This window comes from Hemicordylus capensis, chromosome 4 (genome assembly GCF_027244095.1).
Source record: "Hemicordylus capensis ecotype Gifberg chromosome 4, rHemCap1.1.pri, whole genome shotgun sequence".
Lineage (NCBI taxonomy): Eukaryota > Metazoa > Chordata > Lepidosauria > Squamata > Cordylidae > Hemicordylus > Hemicordylus capensis.
This window is the reverse complement of record NC_069660.1, coordinates 314,058,444-314,086,233: the sequence shown is the minus strand read 5'-3', so window position 1 is coordinate 314,086,233 and position 27,790 is coordinate 314,058,444. Positions and strand designations below refer to the sequence as shown.

Sequence of the window (27,790 nt, the reverse complement as noted above, 5' to 3'; positions counted from 1 at the left end):
TGAAAAACAGTATATAAATATGTGTAGTAGCAGTAGTAGTAGGTAATCTGTGATTCTTCAAGGCAGATCTCTTCCTACTCTCTGGGGACAGAGAGGTTGGAATTCTAACCTCCTCAATACCCATTCTTCTTCAGACCAGAAATGCTGACATGAGCAATTCACCCTGTGGGCATTCTGGAGCTTGCAATAGATGAGCACGCCATTATAGAGCAGGGGTGGGCTGACCGTAGACTGGGATCTATTGGCAGATCTCTGGGTGATTCACAGTAGATTGGCAAGGGTTTCTGACTCCCAAAAGTGTACTAAAAGCAAGTAAAACAAAAGCTCTCCTTGTGCTTAGCTTTGAACCTCAGCAGGGGCATAGCCTCCCCACTTGTGGCACCACACTCCCACTCTCCCAGTTCCTCCCATCTTCTTTGCATTGGCCAGGCTCCCGGGGAATGGAAGGAGGGAGCGGCACCTGCACACCCTCCTTCCACTGGCCAGGAAGGAAGATGGGCAGAGCCAGGTGAGCAGGGGTATGTGCCACCAGCCACCTCCTTCAGCTGCCTGCTCCTCTGCCTATTTCCAAATATGCCCCCAAGGGTTCTGCAGCCCTTGGGGACATGTTTTTGGGTGGCATGGAGGGCTTCCTGGGGCAGGAGGGCATAAAGATCGCCACTTCCCCACTGTACTGGAGCAATCAATGGCAAAGTCTGTTAGGCTGCTCTCTCACTGCACTTAATGGTTATGTGACCAGCCCTATTAGATAGACAACCACTGGCAACATCCTGTGCTGGGATTGGATAGGGACAGCTAGTTACTTTCCCGCTGCTAAATATAAGAGAACTGCCACTTTAAACGATGTCTCTTTGCTCAGTTAGCCGCAGTGTTCCCTCTAAGGCATGCGCACATGCACGGGCTCACATGTTTTTGGATGTCCGCTCAGTTAATTTTAGATCCCGCTCAGGTTGAATCAGGAAGGCCCCATTCTGAATGCAGGTGCGCACACACTGCCTTGATAGTGCCACTCAGATCAAAACTCATTCTACACAGAGTTGAAAAAAATTAGAGAGACCTCTGGTTAGCAGGACAAACCAGTCTTTAATATGTAAATTCTAAAGCCATCTTTCAATGGTGCAATAGAGCAATACTGCAACAACCTAAAATCCTGATCCACAATCACAATGCTGCAGTAGGGAGGTGCATATTTTAGTGGACCAGAAATGTGGTTTATTATTTTTTAAACAAATAGTGCTCACTGATGTTCCTTGTTCCATCAAAAGCTGGCTGCTTATACCTCGACTCCTGGAGTTGAGTGCTGTTTGCTTGTTCACAGTTTCCTTTCCTTCCGCTCTCCAACAAAAATGTTGTCTTAAGTGTTTTGCCGACACTTTCAGGATCCCCAGAAGGATGATACAGGAAGCAGCGAGTTTCCTTTTGGTTCACTTTCTATTCAGAATCCAAGGGAGTTCCCAACTTAAAGGGTGATGGATTGCAATTTATCTGACCCTCGGCTGCCTGTGATTATATGGAGGAATTTTTATTGCCTTGGAGGGTGAATGCAGAAACATGCTGATTAGTCTTGGACAATGGGGAGGAGCTTCCGCTACAAAAATATACTGCTACCTCTTAAATGCCACCTTAATCCTAAGGACAATTTGCAACAGTATATATGGAGGCAGAGGGAGATCTCTGTGGTTGTGAAAAATATGAATACAGGAATACATGAATTCATGTATTCATGAATATTCAAATACATGAATACAGAAAAATATAATATATTTATTTATTTATTTATTTATTTGTTTGTTTACTTAATTCTATTTCTATACAGCCCTTCCAAAATGGCTCAGGGCGGTTTATACGGAGAAATAATAAATAAATAAGATGGATCCCTGTCCCCAAAGGGCTCACAATCTAGAAAGAAACACAAGATAGACACCAGCAACTGTCATTGGAGGTACTGTGCCGGGGGTGGATAGGGCCAGTTACGCTCCCCCTGCTAAATAAAGAGAATCACCACATTAAAAGGTGCCTCTTTGCCAGGTTAGCAGGGGTAATATACTGACATTATTTCTCACTTTCAGATTTGTAAAGGCACTTTCCCTTCACAGAAAAGGTTCTCAAATGTGGATCCCCAGATGTTGGTGGACTACAACTCCCATCATCCAAAGGTGATTATGTCTTGGGATTATGGGTGTTGTAGTCCAAAATATCTGGGGAACCTAGTTAGAGAACCTCTGCTCTGAAGAGGTCTACTTGGAAACATATCAAGAATAAAAAGAACTGTCTTTTCCTACCCAGATGTTCTTAATAGCATTCTGCAGGAAACTGCAATCAGGGTACACGGAGGGCATGGGTGAGGGAGCAGAATAATGACAGCAACAAGCTCTGCCTTGGAGCACTCTGCATAGATGTGCCCTCCCATTCTGCCCATCCATTGAGTCTTCAGAAGGGACTCTGCTCTGCCTCCCATCACTGTGATGTCGGATTGGTAGGTATATAGGACAGGGCCTTCTCTGCAGTGGCACCTGGGCTTCAGCACTCCCTCCTTCAGAAAGTACATTTGCCACTTTGATATTCCCATCAGAATATTCCTTTCCTATGCAGACTTTCGTACTTTATAGTTTGGCATTTTATCACCGTTAACTTATGTGAGCCACTTTTCAATTTTAATTATGCTGTTATCTTTTACAAAATGTTTGTGACCCACTTTGGGAGCTGTCTGGTCAAAAATGTTGCCCAGTAATTATTTGTCTTGTACCGTATAAGTGATTACACAGGAAGCCAACTTTAAATAAAACGTATTTATTATTTCTCTACTAGTTAATTTTGGCCCGTTGAACAACGGGCCCTAGTAACGACTCTCCTGTCCCCCCGCTGCCATTCCCCCTCCCTCCCTCATTAAGGGCCAAATCGGCCCAGCCACTTGCCTCCGCAGCTTCCGCCGCCGACCAACCGCCCGCCCACCCAGCTGCCGATACCTCCTTGTTCCCGGAACACGTCCTCCGCTTGATCCACTGCTCGATTAACAGAAGGAGAGAGGTGCTCGCATGCAGAGCTCCACTCTCTTTAAAGTCTCTTTCCGAACTGGCGGTTTGCGCGGCAAGGACGCAAAGCGCCAGTTCGGGAAGAGACTTTAAAGAGAGTGGAGCTCTGCATGCGAGCACCTCTCTCCTTCTGTTAATCGAGCAGCGGATCAAGCGGAGGACGTGTTCCGGGAGCAAGGAGGTATCGGCAGCTGGGTGGGCGGGCGGTTGGTCGGCGGCGGAAGCTGCGGAGGCAAGTGGCTGGGCCGATTTGGCCCTTAATGGGGGGGGTCAGCTGGGAGGGAGGGTCGGCGGCGTCGGCTGCGGGTGCCTTTTAAAAAATATTTAAGTGGCCTCCGCTCCGCCCCCGGCCCCCGTCTCTTTTGGCCGAGGCAGCGGCGGAGCCGCTGCCTCGCCCAGTTTACCCCGGCGCCAGTTTTCCGGCTTCTTTGGGGCGGCTGCTTCTGGCCGCCCAAGATGGCTGCCGGGTGCCGGCGAGCGTGTCTCCCTTGCCATGTTGCCATGTCCCCTCCCTTGCTTCGCGCAGGCGCAGAACAGGCCAGGGAGGCACGAACACACGCCTTGGTGTCCGTCCACGGACGGACACCAAGGCTTTTATTAGAGAGGATGTAAACCGCCATGCACCATTTTTGGAAGGGCAGTATAGAAATCAAATCAAATCAAATCAATCAATCAATAAATTAAATTAGAAACAAGAGTTTGATATGTATTACTAACTAAAACCTAGACTAAGAAAACAATAAACAGAGAACTGAGACAGGGCATGGCAAAATCCCAACAAAAGAAGCATATATTTTAGACTTGGCTTTTGGCGTGCCTGCCAAGGAAAGGTTGGCCACCCCTCTCCTACGGTACTGCATGTTCAAAGGCAACATACCCCGAATTATCTGAGATGCTAAGGACAAGCAAAAGGCTTTCTTCCCTTATGTCTGCTCTTGAGTTTCCAGGAGTATATTACTGACCACTGGGGAGAGCTTGCTGGACTGGAGGTTCCTTTGGTCTCATCTAGCAAGGCAGTTCTTAAATAGATCTCCTCTTATATTGTGTCCTCTCTGTTATGAGGATGTCTCCAGCCTCTCTCTGAGGAACTTGTTCAACAGCCTAAATTATCTCCAGCTGTTTTACAAGCTAGTCTCTTTATAGCTCCATTGTGTCATGTTTCGGCTACTTCTTGCTAACTTACTTTTTCTTATTGCCTGTTCCTCTTACCACAGTAGGTTAACATTTGATTAATACCTATTAAAGTGTCACAAAGTAGCAAGCAAGTTTCCAAGTTCTCCAGGACTCTTTTGATTGATTGATTGATTGATTGATTGATTTCTATACTGCCCTTCCAAAAATGGCTCAGGGTGGTTTACACAGAGGAATAATAAATAAGTAAGTAAGTAAGGCTCCCTGTCCCCAAAAGGCTCACAATCTAAAAAGAAACATAAGATAGACACCAGCAACAGTCACTGGAGGTACTGTGCTGGGGGTGGATAGGGCCAGTTACTCTCCCCCTGCTAAATAAAGAGACTCACCACATTAAAAGGTGCCTCGTTGCCAAGTTAGCTGGGGTCCAGACTGGATGTTAAGAAAAACAACATACAGTGGTCCCTCGACTTACGAACTACTCGACATCCGAAGTTTTCGACTTACGAACGACAAAAATGACCGGAAGTCGTTGCCGGTTTAGATGCGGCTTCCTTGACTTACGAATTTTTAGATGCGGTTTCCTCGACTTACAAATGTTTCCAGACCTCCGTGGTGCGCTTTTCGACTTACGAAAATTTCAACCTACGAACGTGTGTTCGGAACGGATTAACTTCGTAAGTCGAGGGACCACTGTACTGTATTTACCTGAATCCAAGATTAGGGTTTTCCCAAGTTATCTCATGTTAGAAACCAGGAAGCCATCTTAAATTCAGAGTCCTCTTCATCGTGGGTAAATAAGGTCACAACCAGTATTTAACCTCTATTTTTAAAGGGCTCATCTTAAATTCAGAGTCATCTTGTATTTGGGTAAATACAGTAGGATATTTAAAAGCAAGTGGAAGAGCCGTCATTCTGGTTTTTAGCTTATCAGACCTTGGTGTTCACTGAAACCCATTTTGAATCTAGCCATCTACCTGTAATCTAATTAAGTCTGCCATAGTTCATGCCATAGTTAAGATAGTTCCAAGGGGGGAAGGGGGTCAGGACCACGGATAGCTCAAAGCAGGCAATCATAAGAATATATGAAGAGCCCTGCTGGATCAAGGCCAAGACCCATCTAGTCCAGCATTCTGTTTCCCAGAGTGCTCTACCAGATGCCTCTAGGAAGGCCCTAAGCAGCAGCTGAAGGCATGCTCTCTCTCCTGCTGTTGCTCCCCTGCAACTGGAACCTGGAGGTGGGGATGTGCACGGAACCGGTTCAGAGGCAATCATTTCATAAACAGAGAGGAGAGCTGGTCTTGTGGTAGCAAGCATGACTTGTCCCCATAGCTAAGCAGGGTCTGCCCTGGTTGAATCTGAATGGGAGACTTGATGTGTGAGCACAAGACATTCCGCTCAGGGGATGGAGCCTCTCTGGGAAGAGCAGAAGGTTTCAACTTCCCTCCCTGGTTTCTCCAAGATAGGGCTGAGAGAGATTCCTGCCTGCAACCTTGGAGAAGCCGCTGCCAGTCTGTGAAGACAATACTGAGCTAGATAGATCAATGGTCTAACTCAGTATATGGCAGTTTCCTATGTTCCTATGGGCCTCTGAACCAGTTCAAAAGACTGGCGGTTCCACCGGTTCGAAGGTGGGGGGGATAACTTTAAGGACTGGAGAGGGTGCTCTTACCTCGCCCCCCCCCTCCCCGGCCACTGCCGCCTGCATTTCCCCCACTAGTGCTGTTCTCAAAAATGTTCCCACCGGGGTGGCAGTGTACCTCCTTACCACCCCGGTATGTTGCAGACCAGAAGTGGCCACTGTGCATGCTCATGTTGCAATGTGTGCACAAGCGAGATGCAGCAGCTTCTTCCAGCCACTTCTGGTCCACAGCATACCAGGACGGCAAGGAGGTACGCTGCTACCCCAGCAGGACCATTTTTGAGAACAGCACTAACGGGAAAAACACGGCCGGGGGCGGGGTTAAGAGCACCCTCCCCAGTCCTTAAAGTTATCCCCACACACACCTTCGAACCAGCAGTCACCAGTTCTGTGCACATCCCTACCTGGAGGTAGCCTATCACCATCCAGACTAGTAGCCATTGATAGACCTGTCCTCCATGCATCAAAAGAGCTAGGTACAACAGGTATGAGATGGGCGTTGCTCCAAGAGCTGCTTAGAGCTGACCGATGGGCTTTATAACTACTGCCCAAGTAGAATGCCTGAAGCAGACTCTGTTGCTTAAAGGGGCCTTGTCTGATTATTCTAAGTGCTGGCTCCACCGGTGCTGGGAACCTCTACCTGGGTTGGTGGATCCTCAAGGAACTTCTCCGAGTCAATGAATAAAGGCAGGGACATGAACTGTGGTGGGGATCCTGGCTCTGGTTCTCCTGCTGTGTGTGATCCTGGTAACATAGGGCCACCTATGGTTTTAGGCTTGTAGGGTCCCCCCACTCTGTCTCATCCACTGAACTTTCCACCTCATCCCCCAAGTGGTGGGGGGATGTCCCAGATCAAGGAGTCATGACAACTACAGTTCCCAGGATTCTGTGGAGAAGCCATGATGCTTAAAGTGGTTTAAAAACATTATAAAAGTAAAGTGTGCCATTGAGTTGGAGAGGAGAGCTGGTCTTGTGGTAGCAAGCATGGCTTGTCCCTTTAGCTAGCAGCCACATAGATGAAACCTTTTGCACGGTTTCATCTATCTGGCTGCTGTCTTGTCGTGCAATCCCTTATATTTTTTGTCCCTTTAGCTAAGCAGGGTCCACCCTGGTTGCCTATGAATGGGAGACTATGAATGTGTGAGCACTGGAAGATATTCCCCTCAGGGGATGGGGCTGTTCTGGGAAGAGCAGAAGGTTCCAAGTTCCCTCCCTGGCAGCATCTCCAAGATAGTGCTGGGAGAGATTCCTGCCTGCAACCTTGGAGAAGTTGCTGCCAGTCTGTGAAGACAATACTGAGCTAGATAGACCAATGGTCTGACTCAGTATATGGCAGCTTCCTATGTTCCTATGAGTCGGTGTTGACTCCTGGCAACCACAGAGCCCTGTGGTTGTCTTTGGTAGAATACAGAAGGGGTTTACCATTGCCTCCTCCCGTGCAGTATGAGATTATGCCTATATCGCTGCTGCCTGATATAGGCATTTCCCATAGTCTGGGAAACATACTAGCGGGGATTCGAACTGGCAACTTCTGGCTTGCTAATCAAGTCATTTCCCCACTGTGCCATTAGGTGGCTAAGAAACATGATACTTGTTTGTGTTTATTTAGAATATGTCTGCAGATAGGGAGTAAGGCTACAGTCCTGTGCAACTTACTTGGAAGCAAGACCCATTGAGCTCAGAGGGACTCACTTCTTAGTTAAATGTGTATGGAATTCAGCTACATCTGGAATCTCTTCCTGAAATGTAGCTCTAATTGGAGCAGAACCTGAGCTGCGGTGTGGACCATGCCAACTACTCATAATATTTTCAAGTATAATTCCAAGACAAACACCTGGTGCATACATACCTTGCATTTCTTGTTCACAGCTGCTGTGGTTCCTCCTTCTTTCTATCCTGATTCTGAATTCTCCTTGTTGTTTTTCTCTAACTTAAGCTTCCCCTACTTTATCAGGAGGCCTCTCTTTTCCTTCCTTCATCCTTACCACCAAAAGCTCTCTCCCAAGTCAGGAATGTACTGGCAGGTATCTGTGGGAAGCATTCAGTCTGGCTATGGATTCAGTGACTCCTTCAGGAGAGAAAAGAACAGCTTGAGAGCAAACCTAGGGGTGTCAGAAAGGCTTGCCTTCCAGCATAACATGGTCTTAGATTGTTCTCGATCTTCATTCAGTTCTGGTCCAGAAACTACATTTTTAACAGACGCAGCATGAGTATCAAATCTTATTGTTAAATCAGAGGGCATCTTCTCCCTTTATGCATGCAGGTTTAGGAACATAGGAAGCTGCCTTCTACCAAGTCAGACCCTTGGTCCATCTAGCTCAGTATTTTCTACCCAGACTGGCAGTGGCTTCTCCAAGGTTGCAGGCAGGAGTCTCTCTCAGCCCTGTCTTGCAGATGCCAGGGAGGGAACTTGGAACCTTCTGCATGCAAGCATCCCTGAATGCAAGGATTCTCTTCGCCTGAGATGGGCTAACCAATCAACATTTTTGGCCCATCTCCCAAATAGGGCTGAGAGAGACTCCAGCCTGCAACCTTGGAGAAGCCGCTGCTGCCAGTCTGGGTAGACAATACTGAGCTGGTGACATTCACATGGAAAGGAGCCATGCCTTTGTCTCCCTGCTTACAGAATGGTGTGGTGACAAGTGGCTGCACAGAAGCTACTCCTATACCACTGCAGGTGGTGTGAATCGACCCTTGGAGGTTCCATTGCAGGCAGCCTCATAGCCTCCACTGTGGAGTTTAGATGAGTATAAGTAGGGGGTGACAGGTCAGGTAGATAGAGACAGTGCACCTAACAGGGGGTCCACAAAACAAACACCATCCCGAAAGAAAAGGTGTACCAGAGGATCCAAACCCACCCCAAATGAAAACAACTTCATTTCACAACGTTAGTTACGTTTATATCTTGCCTTCCCCCATAGGACTCAGGATGGTGTGTGTTTGATGTGCAGGTGGCCTCCCATGAAAGCAACAACTGGACCCACACTTGCTTAGCTTCAGCAAAGTGGCTGCATCTCGTGCCTACAGGCTATAGTCCTAAAACATATGCTGTGCCTGTCTGCTGTCTCCAAGCTGACCAAACTGAGCATAAAAAATGTACAGCCAGATTTTGTTGTAAATTAACCCAGCCAAAAGCCATACTTTGACTTTAAATCAGATAAATGAAAATATACACCCACCAGTTTAGGCCACGGTGGGGCTGCTTAACTGATGGGTTAATCATTGTTCTGATGGTGCAGAAGAAACTCTAAGCCACTTGTCCATTTGAGACTGGGTCAAGCATACAATAACATTGTTATCCTTCAATCGCAAGAATCACAGGTGCCCTTGAGGGGGGAACAAAAGATCCCCTGTTAAGGAGCTTAGGGCAGATTCTCATCTTAGGTTACTAACGCTACAGCTTTCAGATGGGTAGCCATGTTAGAAACAGAAACGGCAAAGAATAAGATGCCACAAGAATGACACATTTATTGTAGCAGAACCTTTCCTGGACTAGTGCACTTCATCAGGTGCACAAAGTTAAATCCTTAGTTAGCAGGGTAGGTGTATGGGTGTGTGTGTGTGTGTGTGTATGCAGAAAAATAAAATAAAATGGGAGTAGAAAGAAGAAATGCAAAAGGCCTAGCCTTCTGACAAAGCTTAAAAGTGTAGAAGACAAGCATAGTGACAATTCACAATGGGAGATAACAACCTAAGACCGTAATCTGGGTTCCAGAACCGCGTGAGACACACATCAGTCATTCACTAGGAGAAGGGCCTTCTCTGTGGTAGCACCAACTCCATGGAATGCCCTCCCTACAAGGGTCCCATTAGCCCTTACTTTGAACTCTTTCAGATGCTGTGTAAAATCTTAGCTTTTTCGTTCTGTTTTTCAGGGAAGGTGATGCCTGACTACTGATGGCTGAGTGTATTGTGGGGCTCTTAGCTGGTTTGCTTTAGCTGCTTTGTCCAAATTTTTGATTATTGTGATACTTATGGAATGCTCTGCATTGTGTGTTTGTTCGCCACCTGGAGTTGCCCGTTGCACGAAAGACAGGGTATAAATGCCTCCTTGTTATAAAAAATAAATCTCCCAGCAATGCTATATTATTTAATTCTGTCATGCAATTTTAAAAAGAAAACACCTCTATATCTGTTGGGGACTAAGGTGACAGTGCCAAATCTCATAATAAATTCTAATTCTACTGGTTCTTGCTCTGGTCTTCCTTTGAAAAAAATTTGTTGAACAATTTCACTTTAAGGCACAGATGGCCAACCTGAGGCTCTCCAACGGTTTTTGGACAACAACTCCCATCATCCCCAGCCAAGTGTGGCAAGAGGTGATGGGAGCTGTAGTCTAGCAACAGCTAGACAGCTTCAGCTTGGCCGCCCCTGCTTTAAGGTCTGCTGGCAAAGTGTCCTGAAATATTAAAATGTTTACCATTTGATGACTGTGGCATCAAGTTCTGATCTACACAGATGGATGGATGGTCACAGATTAAACACTACAGATAGGGCTTGCATATTACCCACCAAACCTCAGGGATGACATATGCAACTTTCCTTACTCAAAAACAAGGAATCTTACTGTGGAGCAATGACTCCTTACTTACTCCATAGAAAGGAGTCTTACTCCAGGGTAAGACTACTTGTTCCAGATTAAGGGAAAGTATTCATGTCACCCAAGGTGGCATCACTTCACAAATTCAGCAGCAGCATTCGTGGGACATTAACGTGACATATGTGTGTACATGAATCAGATCTGTGCTAGAAAGCCAGTGTGGTGAAGTGGTTAGTGGAACTGTGCTTCAGATCCCCAGTTAACCATGAACTAGGGGCATCCACGGGACTTTTTTCCAGGGGGTGGTGCAAAGCCAGTAATCCAATATCCCCTGCCCTAGGAGGATGCCCCACTGAATTCAATGGGAACTGGTTCAATGGTGGGGGCCACCCCCTCTTGCCCCTCCCTTCCAGAGGCCGATGCCACAAACATCTTTTAATCATCAGACTGTCACTCAGGGAAAGAACAGATGCTTTCCTTACAGAAAATCCCGGGTTCACACACAGATCCCTGGCATCTGGTAGAACTCGGGAAAAACCCTTGTGTAAAATGCTGGAGAGGCTGCTGCCAGTCAGTGTAGACAGGTCTGAGTTAGATGAGCCAATGGTCTGACTCGGGCTAGGGCAGCTTCCTGTGTTCCTACTTTGGGCCAGTCATTATCCCTCAGCCTAACCGCACCTCGCATGGTTGTTATGAAGATAAGTTGGGCACAAGGCGAAAACTGCATATGTTGCTCTGAGCTCCTTAGAGAAAGGGTGGGATAAAAACATAATTAATGAATACGTTACTGCTTAAAACGCTCATATTCCTGGACCAACAGGAGTGCCAGCTGTGCCAATAACAAGCATGATAGGGTCTTCTTTGTGGTAGCTCCCAGATGTGAAGCTCCATACCCTGGGATCAGTGTTCCCTCTAACAGGGAGTCCCAGATGCTGTTGACAACAACTCCCAGAATGCTCAGCTGCAATGGCTTTTGCATGAGGATTCTGGGAGTTGTAGTCAACGACATCTGGGAATTCGGGAACACTGCCTGGGATATTTGTTTGGCACTCAGTCAAATTTATTAAGCCCCTGGATTTTTCCGTAGGCCTTTAATTCCTTGATTTGCTGACTATCTTGTTTATGATTGGGTTTCTGCTGAATTATATTTATTTTTAATGTATTTGTACATTTCTATCCTGCTCTTCCTCCAAGGAGCCCAGAAGTACATGGTTATAGTTATCCTCACAACAGCCCTGTGTCAGATGAGTTAGGCTGAGAGATAAGTGACTGGCCCAGAGTCTACAGTGACTTGCATGGCTGAATAGGGATTTGAATTCAGGTCTCACCATGACAGCCAGCGTTGTATAGTGGTTAGAGTGCTGGACTAGAACCGGGGAGACCCGAGTTCAAATCCCAGCTCAGCCATAAAACTCACTGGGTGACTCTGGGCCAGTCACTTCTCTCTCAGCCTAACCTACTTCGCAGGGTTGTTGTGAAGAGAAATCTAAGTATGTAGTACACCGCTCTGGGCTCCTTCGAGGAACAGCGGGATATAAAAATGTTTTTTAAAAATGTTAATCACATTTCTAAGCCATCTTGAGCTTTCCTATGATTGTTAAGGGAGGAATAAGTAAGAAAAGGAGCACCTGGAGGGCTTAACAACCTATGAGAGTTAAAGGTGCCAACAGGCTGAATTCAAGAAAATAAAAGTTGTGCTTAAAATATGACAGCCACTAAACAGAAAATCACTCAGTCCGTAGCAAAACAGAGACAGAATGCTATTTCTAGACAGCACAAGGGCAACCCCACAGAGAGACATACCCCATGTCTTAACCCACTTGGTTATTATTCCTCAGGATATATCTTCAGTTCTACTTTTATCTTCAGTTGTTTTTGAAGGGCAGAAAATAGGCATAGCAAATGCTCTCGAAATGGGCTATTTTGTAATGTTAAGATTGAAAATATGGAGAATCAGGCCTTTGAAACCTGCTGTGAGTCCCCCTCTCCCAAACCTCCCACTCACACACACACAAGCAGATGTTTCCGAATAACACAAGATGTTCGCTGCGCGTCCTTGCTTGATGCATCTCAAAAGGGCACCTTGACACCAGTCCTTTGGGTTTCACCAGAGAAAGCCACTGAAGCATCAAACTCTGGCTCTCTTGATGAATTACTCATTAACCCCTTTGATCAAAAGAGGAGCAGGCCGATACAGAAAATAGCTTGGTGAAAATGTGTGCACAGGAGACTATTTATACCCAGTCATCTTCAAATTCTCACTTCTCCTTTTTTCATCCTGGCAGAGGTCAGGGCTGCCAGAAACATGGCAGCCATACTAAGGCTTGATTCACACATAATGGGGAATCTGAGGTCCCTTCAGCCCAAGATATAGAGGGAAGCTGATATCGGTGCTGCAGAAGATCACATATCTTGGTTTGTTAGAAGTAGCCATGTTGAGCCCAAGGTAGATGTGGTAAGGCCCTGGCTACTGCCCCTTGTGTTGCCACCTTGTGCTGCCCTTTGACTGGAAAGCCTTCCCTATGTCCACTGCTTCATAACTACTGGTCCCAAATTGCAAAGGACGAGGGCTTGCCCAGAACAAACCAGAGGTTCATGAAGAGTATGAGTTCAGATGTCATGCGCATCTCCACCTTTGGTTTGGCATGTCAGATTCAGATATTGGTTACACATCTTAGTTTGACACCCCAAGTGAACCTCAAGTCCCTGCCTTGGTGTGGGTTCAGCTGGTCACAGACAAGGCAGTTACCGACTTGGCAGTACCGACTCCGTAAGTAGATTCCATGTTATGTGTGAACCTGCCTGGAAGACCGCAGGGAAATAATCAGCTATCCCAGGGGGTTTGAAACTTGGGTCTCCAGTTGTTGTTGGACTAAAACTCCCGTCGCTCCCAGCCACAATGGCCTTCAGTCTTTGACCATTGTGGCTGGGAATTATGGAAGTTGTAGTCAACCAACATCTGGGGGTCCAAGTTTCAGAACTCCTGAGCTGTCCAGATCACTGTTCTCTCCAACAGAGTTTCCCAGATGTTGTTGACTACAACTCCCAGCATCCCTAGCTTCAGTGGATTTTGACTGGGGATTCTGGGAGTTGTAGTTGACAACATCTGGGAATTGCTGTTAGAGGGTACTCTGGTCTTTCTTTCCCAACCTTCTGTATGTATATAGGACATCCAAGGCAGCTAACAATCAGTGAATAATATAATAAAAATATAAAATTATTATCAATAAGATCATAAACAAATGCAGGACAGACAACAACATAACAATAGCTGGCAGAGAAGAGAGAGAGATCTTAATTCTTGCTTAGCCTAAAAGCATGCCAGAAGGATACTGTTTTCACCCAGCATTTCCACCCCAACAGGGAAGGTGCTGAATGAACCTGGAGAGCTGGACAATTCCACAGGCAGGGTAAGAAGGCCCTATTGCATGTACCTGCTCAGCACTTCTCAGATGATGGTGGGACACAGAATGGAGCCTCTGCCAAAGATCTAAGTAAGCAGGTAAGCTCACTTAGGACAGGGTTTCTTAACCTTGGGCCCACAGATGTTGTTGAACAACAACTCCCAGAATCCCCAGCCACAAAGGCCATGTTTGGGGATTCTGGGAGTTGTAGCCCAACAACATCTGGGGGCCCAAGGTTAAGAAGCCCTGACTTAGGATGAGATGGTCCTTTAGAGCAGGGATTCTCAACGCTAGGTCTCCAGACGTTATTGGACTTCAACTCCCATAATCCCTAGCCCCAGTGACCTTTGGTTGGGGATTATGGGAGTTGAAGTTCAATAACATCTGGGGGACCCAATGTTGAGAATCCCAGCTTTACAGACTCCTAACCAGCTGTCTCCTCTTCTTTCTCCATGACAATATTCTGTCTGCTATTTTCTGATTGGGGGTGGGGGCACTGCTTTTCAGAACTCCTTTGCTATCCAGTTCAAGAACAATGTCAGCTAATTGAAAGGGGGCTGGAGGGTGGCTATGAGAACATTTCAAAAGCTCAAAGAAATGCTCTAAAGGAAAAGGCAAAAGAAGCTGAATACATTATTGTCCGCCTATTATTCGCCTTCTTCTCACATGGATTCTTTATGTTTTTAAAAATGTTGCTGGTCTTAAGCACGGCTTTTAATGAGGCATCCTTTGTAACATATAGTTTTGCCCACAAAATGTATAACAGTAAGAAAGGCTTGTCATCAGAGGAATCCATTCTTTGTGTTTCTGCATGAGTCCCTGAGGCTGGGAGTGTCTTCTGACTCAGGCAGAGACATGGTGGGCAGCCTCCTCTGAGGACAGGTATGACTGCTGTGTCCATGTATTGGGAATGACTGAATGATCAAGTCACACCTGATAATGCGGTGTAGCAGAACCACCAGGTCCAATTAGCAGAGACTCATGTAGAGGAACCGTGATTTACATCATGGCCCAGGAGTAAAACACCTTACAAGCAGAAGAGGAGCCTGAGGGCACAGACTTTGGAAGAAGGAAAGAACCTCAGAAGGCGCCACCCTACTATGGATTCCCATGGGAGGCGAGACCAAGAAGATAGAAGTGCCTCCTACCTGCATGACCTGAGAAGGCAGCCCTGTCCCCTACTTTGACTCAGAATAAGAAGAGTTCTTGGAACATTTAGCAACGTCGGAGGGCAGGTCCCTGCTACCACAGCACTTCCAGGGCAGCCAGAGTCTCCCCTGTTCTGCCAGAGTCAACACCTGAGAAGTTGTGCAAGTCCCCTTTAAGCAGCAATAGTTTTGAGGGGGTGGTGGTGTAAAATCAGCCTGACAGCAGGAACACTTAAGCCTTCCGTTGGTCCAGATCTGTGCTGGAGCAATACTCAATACGGCTCCTGGAGGCACTATCCAGCCTGAATCTGCCCAGCTCCATAGTGAGCTGTCCGTGGTCCTACTTTCCTGACTGGACTCCTGTTGAGCTTCACCAGTACTCCCTGTGGGACTCAGTCTGAGGCAAGACAAGGTGGATGGTCGAATCGCGCCTGTTTCAGAGGTTCAGCAGAATTACCAGTCTCAGTAGTGCCAATGAGAAGAAGGCCAGGGCAGTAAATCATGCAGAAGGGCAGGAGCCAGCCTCACCTGTGTCTGGATACTTATGGATTCTCAGGTGGCTTTAATTATTTAATTGATTTGTTTACTGCTGCACAGTGGCAGTTCTCTTCCAGTACATTGCTGTGCCGCAGTGCATGGTTTAGGAACTCTAAATAAGAACAGATTTACAAAGCTGTGGATTTACTGTGCATAGTTTATCCTAGACAAGGAATGCAGCCTCCAAGATAAAAAGAATGTAAGGGGAATGCTCTTATTAAAATTTAAAACATGTCCTTTAAGGAACAGCCAGAGGGTCCACACCTATTCATCATCCTATGAATGCATTTACTACTCTGAGCATCCTTTATGCTGCCAGTTCAGTATTGATCACAGTGGCTTGAAATAACTCTTTGCATTCCCACACCAGTCCCTAGTTCTACTGGTTGTCAAGGCAAGGGATGCTACAGCAAGAATAATTTTCATGCATTTACCAGGTAGCAAATACTCAAGCAAAACTAGCCTGTTCAAAAATAGCTCTAGAAGATCCATTAATCTGGCATACAGATTGCGATGCCTGTCTGTCTGTCTCACCATCATTGCCTAGCATGTCAACTCAGCTGGCTTCGGATCCCTGATGTTTCATGCATTTTCATTCCTCCACTACACATTTTTATTTACAATTGTCACTCTGTTGTTTAGTGTTTTGTTTTATGATTTATTAACCGCCCAGAGAGGCTGTGTGGAAGAGCAGCATATTCATTCTATCATAATTAATTGAAGGAAGGAAGAAATATCTAAGCCATATTGCAACCTTCATTTATATTTCCTCAGCATTTTGTCACATTCTAGTGTGACTAAATTCATGAGCTGCATTGTACACACATAAGTATCTGTATATAACCCCTGCTGACTGGGCAAAGAGGCACCTTTTTAATGTGGTGATTCTCTTTATTGAGCAGGGGGAGAGTAACTGGCCCTCTCCACCCCCAGCAGAGGACCTCCAGTGACTGTTGCTGGTGTCTGTCTTATGTTTCTTTTTAGATTGTGAGCCCTTTGGGGACAGGGATCCATCTTATTTATTTATTATTTCTCTGTGTAAACCTCCCCGAGCCATTTTTGGAAGGGTGGTATAGAAATCGAATAAAATAAAAGAATAAATAAATATATGTCTGCACTCTATTGTGTGAACATGCTTTTTTAAGCATGTTCACACAATAGAGTGCAGACATATATATATTTATTTATTCTTTTATTTTATTCAATTTCTACTTTTAAGTCAACACTGAGAGTGGGTGTAGAGTACACGTTAGCCCTATTCATCCATTATGTTCAGTAAACATACATTTCTTCCTGTCTTTATCCTGCATTTGAGAAGCCTGCACCCAAGTTCACTATAATAATAATAATAATAATAATAATAATAATAATAATAATAATAATAACAACAACAACCACAGAAATCACCATCAGCCAATTATAAAAAGCAGCTTTACTGGGAACAGCCTATATTCTGTGACGATACCTATAACAGCAACAACATTGACAATAAAATTCAGCCATCCCAGGTCCTTGGGAAGGACTCGATGTCTGGTTAAAACAAACCAGTCAATAACACCTGTCTGACTGTGTAAAATAATAATAAATAAATAATAATAATCATAAAAATTAATAAACAACTTCATTTATTAGCCGCCCCATAACAAATTGTTCTCTGGGCAGCTCACAACACAATGTTAAAACATCCAATTAAAACACATAAAATATTTCAAATCATCTCCAGCCTTAGAGGCACGATGCCACTCAGTACAAGTTGCTGGGTAGCAACCGCAGGAGAGAGGGCATGCACATACCTCTTGCCTGTGGGCTCCCCAGAGGCATCTGATGGGCCACTGTGTGAAACAGGATGCTGGACTAGATAGGCTTTGGGCCTAGCCCAGCACAGCTGTTCTTTTCTTATGTTCTTAGAAGAAATACATAATACAATTCAAAACAATTTAAACACTTTTAAAAAATAAATTTTTAAAAGCCTGAACAGAAGGTGAACACAAAGGTCTTCACCTGGCATCTAAAAGAACAAAGTGATGTTGCTAGGCGAATTTCACTGGGGAGGCTGTTCCATAGACAGGATACCACTACCAAAAAGGCCCTCTCCCTAGTAACCACTCGCCTCACCTCATTTGGCAGGGGCACTCGGAGCAAGGTCTCTGGAGAAGATCTTAAGGTCCGAGTCAGGACATATGGGGTAAGGAGCTCTCTCAAACAGCCTGGTTCCAAGCCACTTAGGACTTTAAAGGTTAAAACCAGCACTCTGAATTGGGCCCAGAAACAGACTGGGAGCCAGTGCAGCTGATGAAAAACTGGCATGATATGATCAAAATGTCCAGTCCCAGTTAATAATCTTGCAGCCCTATTTTGTACCAACTGTAGTTTCCAGACCATTCTCAAAGGCAGCTCCATGTATAACACATTGCAGTAATCTAAGCAAGAGGTTACCAGAGCATGAGTAACTTTGGCCAAGCTACAGGTACGGTTGCAGTGGTGTATCAGCCAAAACTGATAAAAGGCTCTCTGAGGCCACTTGAGCCTCATTGCTGTAATCTAAGTGAGAGGTTACTGGAGCATGAGTAACTGTGGCCAAGCTGTCACCAGGTAAGGTCGCAGTTGGTGTATCAGCCGAAGCTGAGAAAAAGCACTCCAAGCCACAGAGACCACTTGAGCTTCTTGCAACAATGCTGGATTGATGAGCACCTCGACTGTGAACCTGGTCCTTCAGGGGGAGTTCAACCCCATCTAGAACAGGCTGAACATCATTCACCTGGGCAGAGCAACCACCGAACACCAACCAACCAACTACCAACAACAACACTGACCTTCTATCTTGTCTGGATTGAGTTTCAACTTGTTCACCCTCATCCAGTCCATTACTGCATCCTGTCACTGATTCAGACGCCTCACATACGTCTGATTAGAAAGAGAGATACAACTGAGTGTCATCCACATACTGATGACATCTCGAGCCAAATCTCTGGACGACGTCTCCCAGTAGTTAAACAGCATAGAGGAATGAATGGAACCCTGTGGAACCCCAAGCATAATTGCCAAGGGGTTGAGCAGTAATCCCCCAGCACCATCTTTTGGAACTGGCCTCGAGGCAGGCGCGGAACCACCTCCAATCAGTCCCTCCCACACCCAAATCGCCCAGCCTATCCAAAAGGATACCATGGTCAGTGGTACTGAAAGCCACTGAGAGATCCCAGAGAATTAACAGGGATGCACTCTCCCTGTCTCCCTCTCTCTGCATACGTCATCCCATCGGGCAACAGTTTCTGTTCCAAAATCAGGCCTGAAGCCTGATTGAAATGGCTCTAGATAGTCCATTTCCTCCAAGAGTGTCTGGAGCTGGCCAGCCAGTACACGCTCAGCACCTTGCCCAGGAAAGGAATATTGACCTCAGGCACTGTTCCCTCTAAGGTGTGTGCACATGCCTGCGCTCACAAGTTTTCTGATGTCTGCTCAGTTAATTTTAGATCCTACTCAGGTGAATCAGGAAGGACCCAATCTGAATGTATGTGCACACACAGTGCCTTGATATTGCCACCCAGAACAAAACTCATTCCGCACAGAGATGAAAAAAATTAGAGGGACCACTGGCCTCAGGCCTATAGTTGTTTACATCTTCTGGGCCCAGACTGGGTTTCTTTAGGAGTGGTTGAATAATAGCTTCCTTCAACGAAGCTGGGACTGCTCTCTCCCTCAATCAGGCATTTAGAACCTGCTGGACCCAGCTAAAAATTCCCTCCTTACTAGATTTAATAAGCCACGAAGGGCAAGGTCAAACATGCACGTGGCCAGACAAACTCAACTGAACACCTTGTCCACATCCTCAGGCACCAATAATTGAAACTCTTCCAGCAAAACTGGATCAGGTGGTACTCTGGACACCTCTCCCAATGACAGTGCATCAACTGTAGAGTCCAACTCATGACGAATGTGAGCGACTTTACCTTCAAAGTGCTGTGAAAATGCATCACAGCAAGCTGAGGAATGTTCTAACACATCTTGCCCGGGGCCAGATTTCAAGAGGCCCTACTGGAAAAGCCCTGCTGGACAACACTGAGAGGATGCAATGGTGGACCGAGTGGGGGTGGGACATTCCTTCTGTTCCACCACTGCCACAGAATAGGCTTGATAATGAGTTCTAACCTGTGTTCACTCAGATTCACCCGGAGTTCCCCCCCACCACTGATGTTCCAGTCATCTCCCAGCATGCTTCATCGCCCTCAGCTCAGGTGTATACCAAGGCTCTGCATGGGCTCTGCATTGTGGGAGAGGGCAGTTGGGAGTTATTGTGTCAACCGCCCAAGCTCCAAAATAAAATTAGCACACGTGAGTACTAAGGGTGTGACAATGACCCCTTTAATATATGCACCCAAGTATAGCATGACGCAAAATGTGTACATTTATTGTTAGATGCAGATTACATCCCAGTTCAAAAAGAGAGGTGGACCACATGGAAGTTTGGATGTAAGTAAGAAGTGTTATAACTTTATTTCTGCAAATGCAATCTTAGGCTGCATTAACAGAATCATTGTGTCCAAATCATGAGACGTAATTGTGCTATTCTATCCTGCGACCTTACTTGGAATACTGGTTGATATACAGATCAGGGAAGCACCAGTACAGCAAGAGAGCCACTAGAGCAGAGGGGAGGTGGCAACTTTGGTGCCCTCCCCTTCCCCAGGAAGCCCTCTGTGCCAGCTGAAAATAGGGCCCCAAGGGCTGCACAACCCCCAGGGAATCTTTTCAGGTGACCCAGAGGGCTTCCTGGGGAAAGGGAGGGCGTCAAAAAATTGGCACTTCCCCACTGCACTGGTGCAGTTAGTTGGGAAGTTCCGACTGGCTGCTCTCTTGCTGCATCCATGGATCCTTTCTCTGTATGTCATTCTGTGATTCTATGACATTGGCCTACATCCAAACTAAGACTTGTGCATGGGGAACACGTCTGCACACATGTAGAGAGGAGAGATGCTTTCCAGCAAGCCCGCGTTCCTTTGCAACCACCGGTGTCTTCTGAAAATATGTCCTGAGGGCTGCCTGCCACGTACATGTGGAAGCATTCCCCACGGGCAACCTTCAGTTGTTGAATGGAGACCATACTTTTCTATAGACATGAAACTGGCAAAATCTTTTAATCATACATTGTTTAAAAATTGATGGTGCCAGCAGGGGGCAGAGAAAATGGCCTTAGGGGCCAGAGAGAGCCCAGAGACTGCCGCTGCCATCCTGCTAATAGTTATTGAGGAAGATCTTCAATTTGATATGACCCACAAAGACAGAGCTGAGATTCATGAGAACATTTGTCTTTCATCCAAATACGTTGTGGGCAAACCATGAAATTGGAAATCTGAATGAGATTTCCTTGGTTGTCCAAGGTTAAGATCAGAGAGAGAGTTTTCAAAGTTGTGGGTAGATCATAGCACTATTGCTGTCTTTTAGATGCCAAGTTAAAATGGCTTCATTTTGCTGATCGTTGACGGGTGAAATGCTTCTGTACTGCTTCTTACATTTTTAAAAATAGATTATTTTTAAAAGTTGTTTCATTCGATTTTATTGTTAATGGCTTTTCACTGTTGTAAGCTGCCACAAAGGGTTCTGAAGAGAAAAGTGGGATATAAATAATTTAAAGAGAATGACTCCCCCAGCACATTGGTGGGGAGAGCTGGTCTTGTGATAGCAAGCATTAATTATCTCCTTTGCTAAGCAGGGTCTGCCCTGGTTTACATTTGGATGGGAGAGTATATGTGTGAGCACTGTAAGATTTCCCCCTTAGTGCAGAAGTCAACAACCTTAGCTCTCCAGCTGTTGTAGAACTACAACTCCCATCATCCCCAACCTAAGAATGGCTAGGGATGATGGGAGTTGTAGTTCAACAACAGCTGGAGAACCAATGTTGCCTACCCCTGCCTTAGGGAATGGGAACATAGCTCAATGGGAGAACATTTGAGGGCCCAGGTTCAACTCTTCATATCTCCAGGTAGGGCTGGGAAAGACCCCTGCCTATAACTTTGCCTGGACAACTTCAGCTCCCTGCAGATGTTGGACTACAACTCCCATCATCCCTGACTATTGGCCCCTGTGGCTGGGGATGATGGGAGTTGTACTCCAAAAACAACAGGAGGGCCTAAGCTGTGTAGCCCTGGGAAAGGCAATACAGAGCTAGATGGACCAAAGGTCTGACTCAGTATAAGGCAGCTTCCTAGGTTCCTAATCTGGACAGTTGCATAACATTTCAGGAGCCCAACTGTAACCCTCTAGATCAGAGCTGCTCAACTTTGGCCCTCCTGCAGATGTTGGCCTACAACTCCCATCATCCCTGTCTATTGGCCACTGTGGCTGTGGGTTATGGGAATTGTAGTCCAAAAACAGCTGGGGAGCCGAAGTTGAGCAGCCCTGCTCTGGATTCTCTGCCCATTCTGACTTTCAAAATGATCTAAGAAGATTCTCTGTAGAGCTGCAAAAACACCAAGGCTGCAATCCTAGTAGGGAGTAAGTTGAACTCAGTAAGACTTACTTCCAGGTTAATATTCACCCATAGGAATGGGCTGCTCATGTTCTACAACACCTTGGGAGGCCCACCAGTTCCTCATGGTGGGAGCGTTTGTGGGGCGGGGGGAAGATGTAGGAATGGTTCCCATGTACAATTCCAGTGCATAATGCTTTAATTATAGAACAGTTGCAAACAGAGGTGCACCTAGGTAATTTTGGAGCCTGGACCTAAAGGCCTTTAGAGCTCCCCCGCCCCCTGCAAGTTAAGCATCATCTCCCTAGACACACACACACACACACACACAGAGTATTTTTAACACATGGGTTCTCGAGGTCACAAACAGCAACTGAACTCACAAGAATGTAAGAATATAAATAAACCAGGTATATTTATGCAAATATGCATTAGCAGAGACATTTCAACACATAACTCAACATATTCCCATCCCACATATTTCATTCCCCACTACCCCCTCTGTCTCTAAAGCACCTGGCACAGGTCACAATTGCACTCAGCTGCCCAACGCAGTGTGGGCCAGTGACACCACCACCCACGAGAGACTAAAGATTTGGGGGCTCCCAGGCTGTGTGGAGTCCAGGGTAAGAGCACCACTGGTTGCAAAGCATTCTAATAATCTGATATTTTAATAAAGGTGAGTGCCATTTACTTAGTTCAATTAATTAAAGTTCTATTATGGAGAAGGTGCTTTTGTGAACATGCAAATCCAAGACTTATTCCTGCCACAGTTCAGTTCTGCTCTTCCTCCACTGCTTGTAGAAGTTACATGTACATGTGATATGAAATAGCTCTTGCAAGCTGGGAACTGTTTTTTGCTTGCACAGAGATTTTGGGTCAGTCTGGTTTTCTTTTCCGTTCTGTTCTGCAGTCATGATTTCCTGCTGTAGCTTCTTCAGGCTGTAGAACTGTTGCTGGCAGGAGTGAATGCAAATAAGCATCTTCGTGCTTGCATGCAGAAGGTTCCAAGTTCCCTCCCTGGCAGCATCTCCAAGATCGGGCTGAGAGAGATTCCTGCCTGCAACTTTGGAGAAGCTGCTGCCAGTCTGTGTAGACAATACTGAGCTAGATGGACCAAGGGTCTGACTCAGTATAAGGCAGCTTCCTCTGTTCCTATGATTTTCTTGTCCAAAAGGTGACAACAATGCTGCTTTGGCTTAAACATTCAGCACTGCAAAAGCTCAGCAAACAAGAGCAAACGAGACCTGGTTTTATGACTATACCTAGGGCTTCATTTGTGCTCCTGAGGTCTCAGCCCTGACTTTGGTCTTCAGTGCCATGTGCCTCAAACATACATACAACAAAACAAGATGAATGTGCACCTTAGCAAATGCAGCCTAGATATGCAGCAGAATAAACTAGACCACTTTGGACTACAGGCGGCAGAGGGTGATACTACTTTTGCATGCTCCCCCATGTAAAGGAGGAAAAAAACCCTCCTTGAAATCAGAGGTGTAATTTTGGAGCCTGGACCTTAAGACCTTTGGAGCACCCACTCCCCGCCCCCAGACACTGTGACAAACACAGTATTTTTAACATGTGGGTTCTTGAAGGCACAAACAGCAACTGAACTCACAAGAATGTAAGAATATAAAACAAGTATATTGATGCAAATATGCATTAGCAGAAACATTTCAACAGACAACTTAACATATGCCCAGTGGCACTCTTACCCCTGGACTTTGGGGCAGAAGTCCAGGGCCTCCACACACCCCGGAGTCCCAAATCCTCTTTAGACTCTTTGGTGTGGTCGCTGCGGCCTGCACTGTGCCAGGTGTCCTAATGTGATTCTTTGCTGGGTGCTTTCGAGACAGAAGGGGGAGTGGGGAAAGAAAAATGTGGGGTGGGAATATGTTGTGTGTTGAAATGTTTCTGCTCATGCGTATTTGTATAAATATACCCATGTTAAAAATACTGTGTTGTGTGTGTGTGTAGGGGAATGATGCCTAACCTGCAGTGGGCGGGGGGCCTCCAGTGGGGAGCGGGCTTCAAAAGCCTTTAGGTCCAGGCTCCAAAATTACCTAAGTGCTCCTCTGCATATTCCCATCCCACATATTTCTTTCCCCACTCTCCCAGTCTCTAAAGCAGAGGTCACACTCTGCTGAGTGTCACACCTGGCACAGTAGTGGGCCAGTGCCACCGAGGTCAGACTATGCAGGATTTGGAGGCCCCCAGTGGGTGTGGAGGAACTGGACTTTGGCCTGGAAGTCCAGGGGTAAGAGCACCTCTGCCTGCAATAGAAAACTAGCACATCAGGAGAAAAGGTTCTGGTCTAGCATTTTGCCTGCTGTGCCAGTTTTCTATCTGCATGCGATCTAGAGAGGTCCATGGCATCCATTCTAGAACCCCAGCAGGCTATTGCTGCATGAGTAGATCACGTCTCACAAGTAGCTGCTGTGTTCTCAAGCACTAGGGAGAAAAATTGTGATTTCCAAAGCTGAGCACATGAGGTGTAGATAGACTCCAGTTTCTCTTTTCCTAGAAATCACACATTGTCTGTGTCGAAAAATCACAGGGTACATTCTGCAAGCAGGCATCATTCCTGACAGCCACTAGAAATCCTGCTTCCCAATCCGAAGATGGTCACAGTATGTGAAGGGGGCAGCTTCACAGACTCTTGACTCCTACCTGAGGTGGGATTTGGTTCACTTTATCCTAAAAGGCTGCACTGCATGGTATTATACACTTGAGGGTCTGTAGCTAAGCAATAGCATATACGCATTGCATGCAGAACAGTCCTGGTTCCATCTCTGGCAGCATCTCCAGATAAAAGGATCTCAGTTGAGAAAGATACTCACCTGGGAGATCCTAGGAATCAATAAGAGGAGACTGTACTGGGTTAAATGGACTAGGTCTGGCTCAGTGGTAGTAGTAGATCTTCTACTATTTATATACCACTTTTCAACAGAAGTCCTCATAGCAATTTACATAGAAAAATAAAGTATTATTTATTTGTTTGTTTAGCACAGTTTTATACCACCTCATATGCAAGTCTCTGGATGGTTCACAATCTAGAAGCACAACAACAGTTAAAACATTAACACAATTTAAAATACAGATAAAAACTCTAAAAACTTTAAAACTATAAACTAAAAGCCTGACTCTTAGTAAATTAATAAGATAGTCCCCTGTCCCCAAAGGGCTCACAACCTAAAAAGAAACATCAGGTACACACCAGCAATAGCCACTGGGGGGATACTGTGCTGTAGTTAGATAGGGACAGTTGCTCTCCTGCTACTGGGGCCTGTTTGCACAACTTACTGCGTGGGGTGGGTGGGTGGGGTGGAGGTGGGGAGGCTTACCAAACCTTGCCTTCCCCCAGACGATCCTGGGTTACTTGGTGGGAACATGAAGCATGCTCCCACTCGATCAGCCCTGCTCCGTGCAGCGTGGTGCAGAGCAGATTGATCTGAGCAGAGGCACTCTTTCCCCTGGACTTCGGGGTCGAAGTCCAGGGCCTTCACACCCCCTGGGGCCCCCCAAATCCTCTTTAGTCTGTCCTGGGTGGTATGGTTTGTGCCCTCAGGAACCTATGTGTTAGAAAATGGTGCTTAACTTGCAGCGGTGGGCCTCTAAAGGCCTTTAGGTCCAGGCTCCAAAATTACCTAGGTGCACCACTGGATTTGAGGGCAGGACTTGTTATCCCAGCCTCCGTGAATCCCACAATGCACTGCACAGCACACACAATGCATTGCGGGGGGGCAGGAGACAGGCGCTCTAGGTGCCCATCTCTGTGTCCGCTGGGACTAAACATAGCCCCAGCGAACACACAAGCAGTTCAGGTTAAGGGAGCACTCGCTTAAACTTGGCTCACAGCCGAATCTGAAAGCGGGCCTAGGCGGTGCTACCCCACCGGGATTGGGCTCAATCTTGGTGGTTCTCACACGCAGCCTAACCTGAGCTGGGCGTCCCTAGCCCGGGTTGGGCTGCTGATGAGAACAGCCCCACTAAATTGAAGAGAATCATTTTTAAAGGTGCCTCTTTGCTCAGTTAGCAGAAGTTAAGTTAAATAGACATATTCAGGAAGGTAGGCTTCACATTTTGGGCAAGAGTTGTAAACGTGGCCTGTTTTCCAGATTTTCCAGCTATCGGGGTGGCTTAGCTACTCTATACCATTATAATTTCAGGTTTAGGTCTGTTGGGAAAGTGCCATGAAACTCACTGGGTGGAGGTTTGGACAAATTACTGCTTCTCCTCGGAGGAAAGTGAGGGTACCAATGTGGAGAACTGGGAAAATAAACCATTGTGCTTTCCCATTTTGCCACATGAAAAACACCTGCTGAAACATCCCAGCCAGATCAGTGCAAAGCCAGGCAAGTGGAAGCATGCCTAGAGATATTTTCATCCATCAAGGGAGGGTTTTGTTTTTTTAACCTGCAACCTACCATTAAGCAATATGCATTTTGGGGCTGCAATCCATGTCTCATTCTTGGAGGGAGCTCTGCAGAACTCAGAGCACTGCCTTTCAACCTGTCTGAGCTGCACATTACAGTGTAAGATAAGAGTCTTGTGTGGCATCTTAAACACTAGTGAATTTATTACCGCATAAGCTTTTGTGGACTGCAGTTCTCTTCATCAGAGGCATGAAGTGGGCTCTAGTTTAGGAGACCTTATTTGCCTATACATAAGTTCCACCATTGCCTTATTGCCATCCGTGCTGCATGTATACAACCCCATTCTACAATGATGGTTTACAATTAACAGGAGTTCCCAAGCTTGGGTCCCCTAATGCAGTTTGGACTACAACTCCCATCCTCCCCAGCCACAATGGACTTGCTAGGGATGATGGGAGTTGCAGCCCAGCAACTTCAAGGGACCCAAGCTTGGGGACCCCTGCAATTTAAAAGGATGTACTTCATACATTTGCAAATATATACGAATATATCGCATGTATTGGTGGTGGTGCACCAGCTGGTAACCTCCGGGTTTGACTACTGTGATGCGCTCTACATGGGGCTGCGTTTGTACATAGTTTGGAAACTTCAGTTAGTTCAAAATGCGGCAGCAAGGCTGGTCTCCGGGGCAACCCGGAGAGACCATATTATGCCTGTTTTGAAACAGCTGCGCTGGCTGCCAATATGTTTCCGAGCAAAATACAAAGTGCTGGTTATTACCTTTAAAGCCCTGAACGGCTTAGATCCAGGTTACCTTAGAGAGCGCCTTCTTCGGTCTGATCCCCACCGCACGCCAAGATCATCTGAGGTCTGGCTCCAGTTGCCACCAGCTCGTCTGGTGGCGACCCAGAGGCGGGCCTTCTCTGTAGCCGCTCCTGGACTGTGGAATGCGCTCCCTGCAGACATCCGTAATTTGAATTCTGTATTGGAAATTAGCAGAGCCCTAAAGACCTACCTGTTCTGCTGGGCCTTCCAGTGCTCTTAAATTGTTTTAAAGGGTCTTTGATGTTTGTGAACCGCCCTGAGCTATTTTGTAAGGGTGGTCTAAAAATCGATCAAATAAATAAATAAATTCGTGCAATAGAAAATGAAAGGTGAAAAAAAAAGCAGGATTCTCTCATTGAGAAGCGGGGGGGGGGGTTTGAGAAATGAGCTGCTCTCCCCGCGCTCAGAGCATCCAAGTCCGGTCCACGCAGAGCTCCCACCTCCTCGCTCTCCCCGAGATGCGCCTCATCCAGGTGCATCAGGAGCCCCCTTCTCTTGCATATCCTTCTCCCCCCCCCCCACCCGCGAGACAGCCACCCCATGGCCAGCCCCCTTAGCAGCGCGGGTTCCGGACTGCCAGCCAGCCCCCTCGCCCTATCCACGTCACAAGGCTCACCTTCGTGCCCGCGCAGCCAATCGGCGCGCTCCGCTCCCCGGCGGCGAGGGGGGGAGGGTCGCCTCGCCCCGCCCCC

General features: G+C 46.5%; 1 protein-coding gene and 1 long non-coding RNA gene across 4 annotated transcripts in view; one reads left to right on the top strand and one right to left on the bottom strand.

The window, feature by feature from the left end:
- SLC45A4 (solute carrier family 45 member 4) overlaps positions 1-27,790 on the top strand; it is a 204,481-nt gene that overhangs the window by 38,803 nt on the left and 137,888 nt on the right. The gene's annotated exons all lie outside the window — the stretch shown is intronic.
- On the bottom strand, positions 1,064-27,790 carry LOC128322462 (uncharacterized). 3 transcript variants are annotated; one of them, XR_008305732.1, is made up of 3 exons: positions 27,715-27,790; positions 7,655-7,873; positions 1,064-1,529 (listed from the first exon to the last, which is right to left on the bottom strand). It is a non-coding gene; the product is annotated as an uncharacterized LOC128322462 (long non-coding RNA). The 3 variants fall into 3 exon arrangements; XR_008305730.1 differs by lacking the exon at positions 27,715-27,790 and adding an exon at positions 27,088-27,676; XR_008305731.1 differs by lacking the exon at positions 27,715-27,790 and adding an exon at positions 27,289-27,674.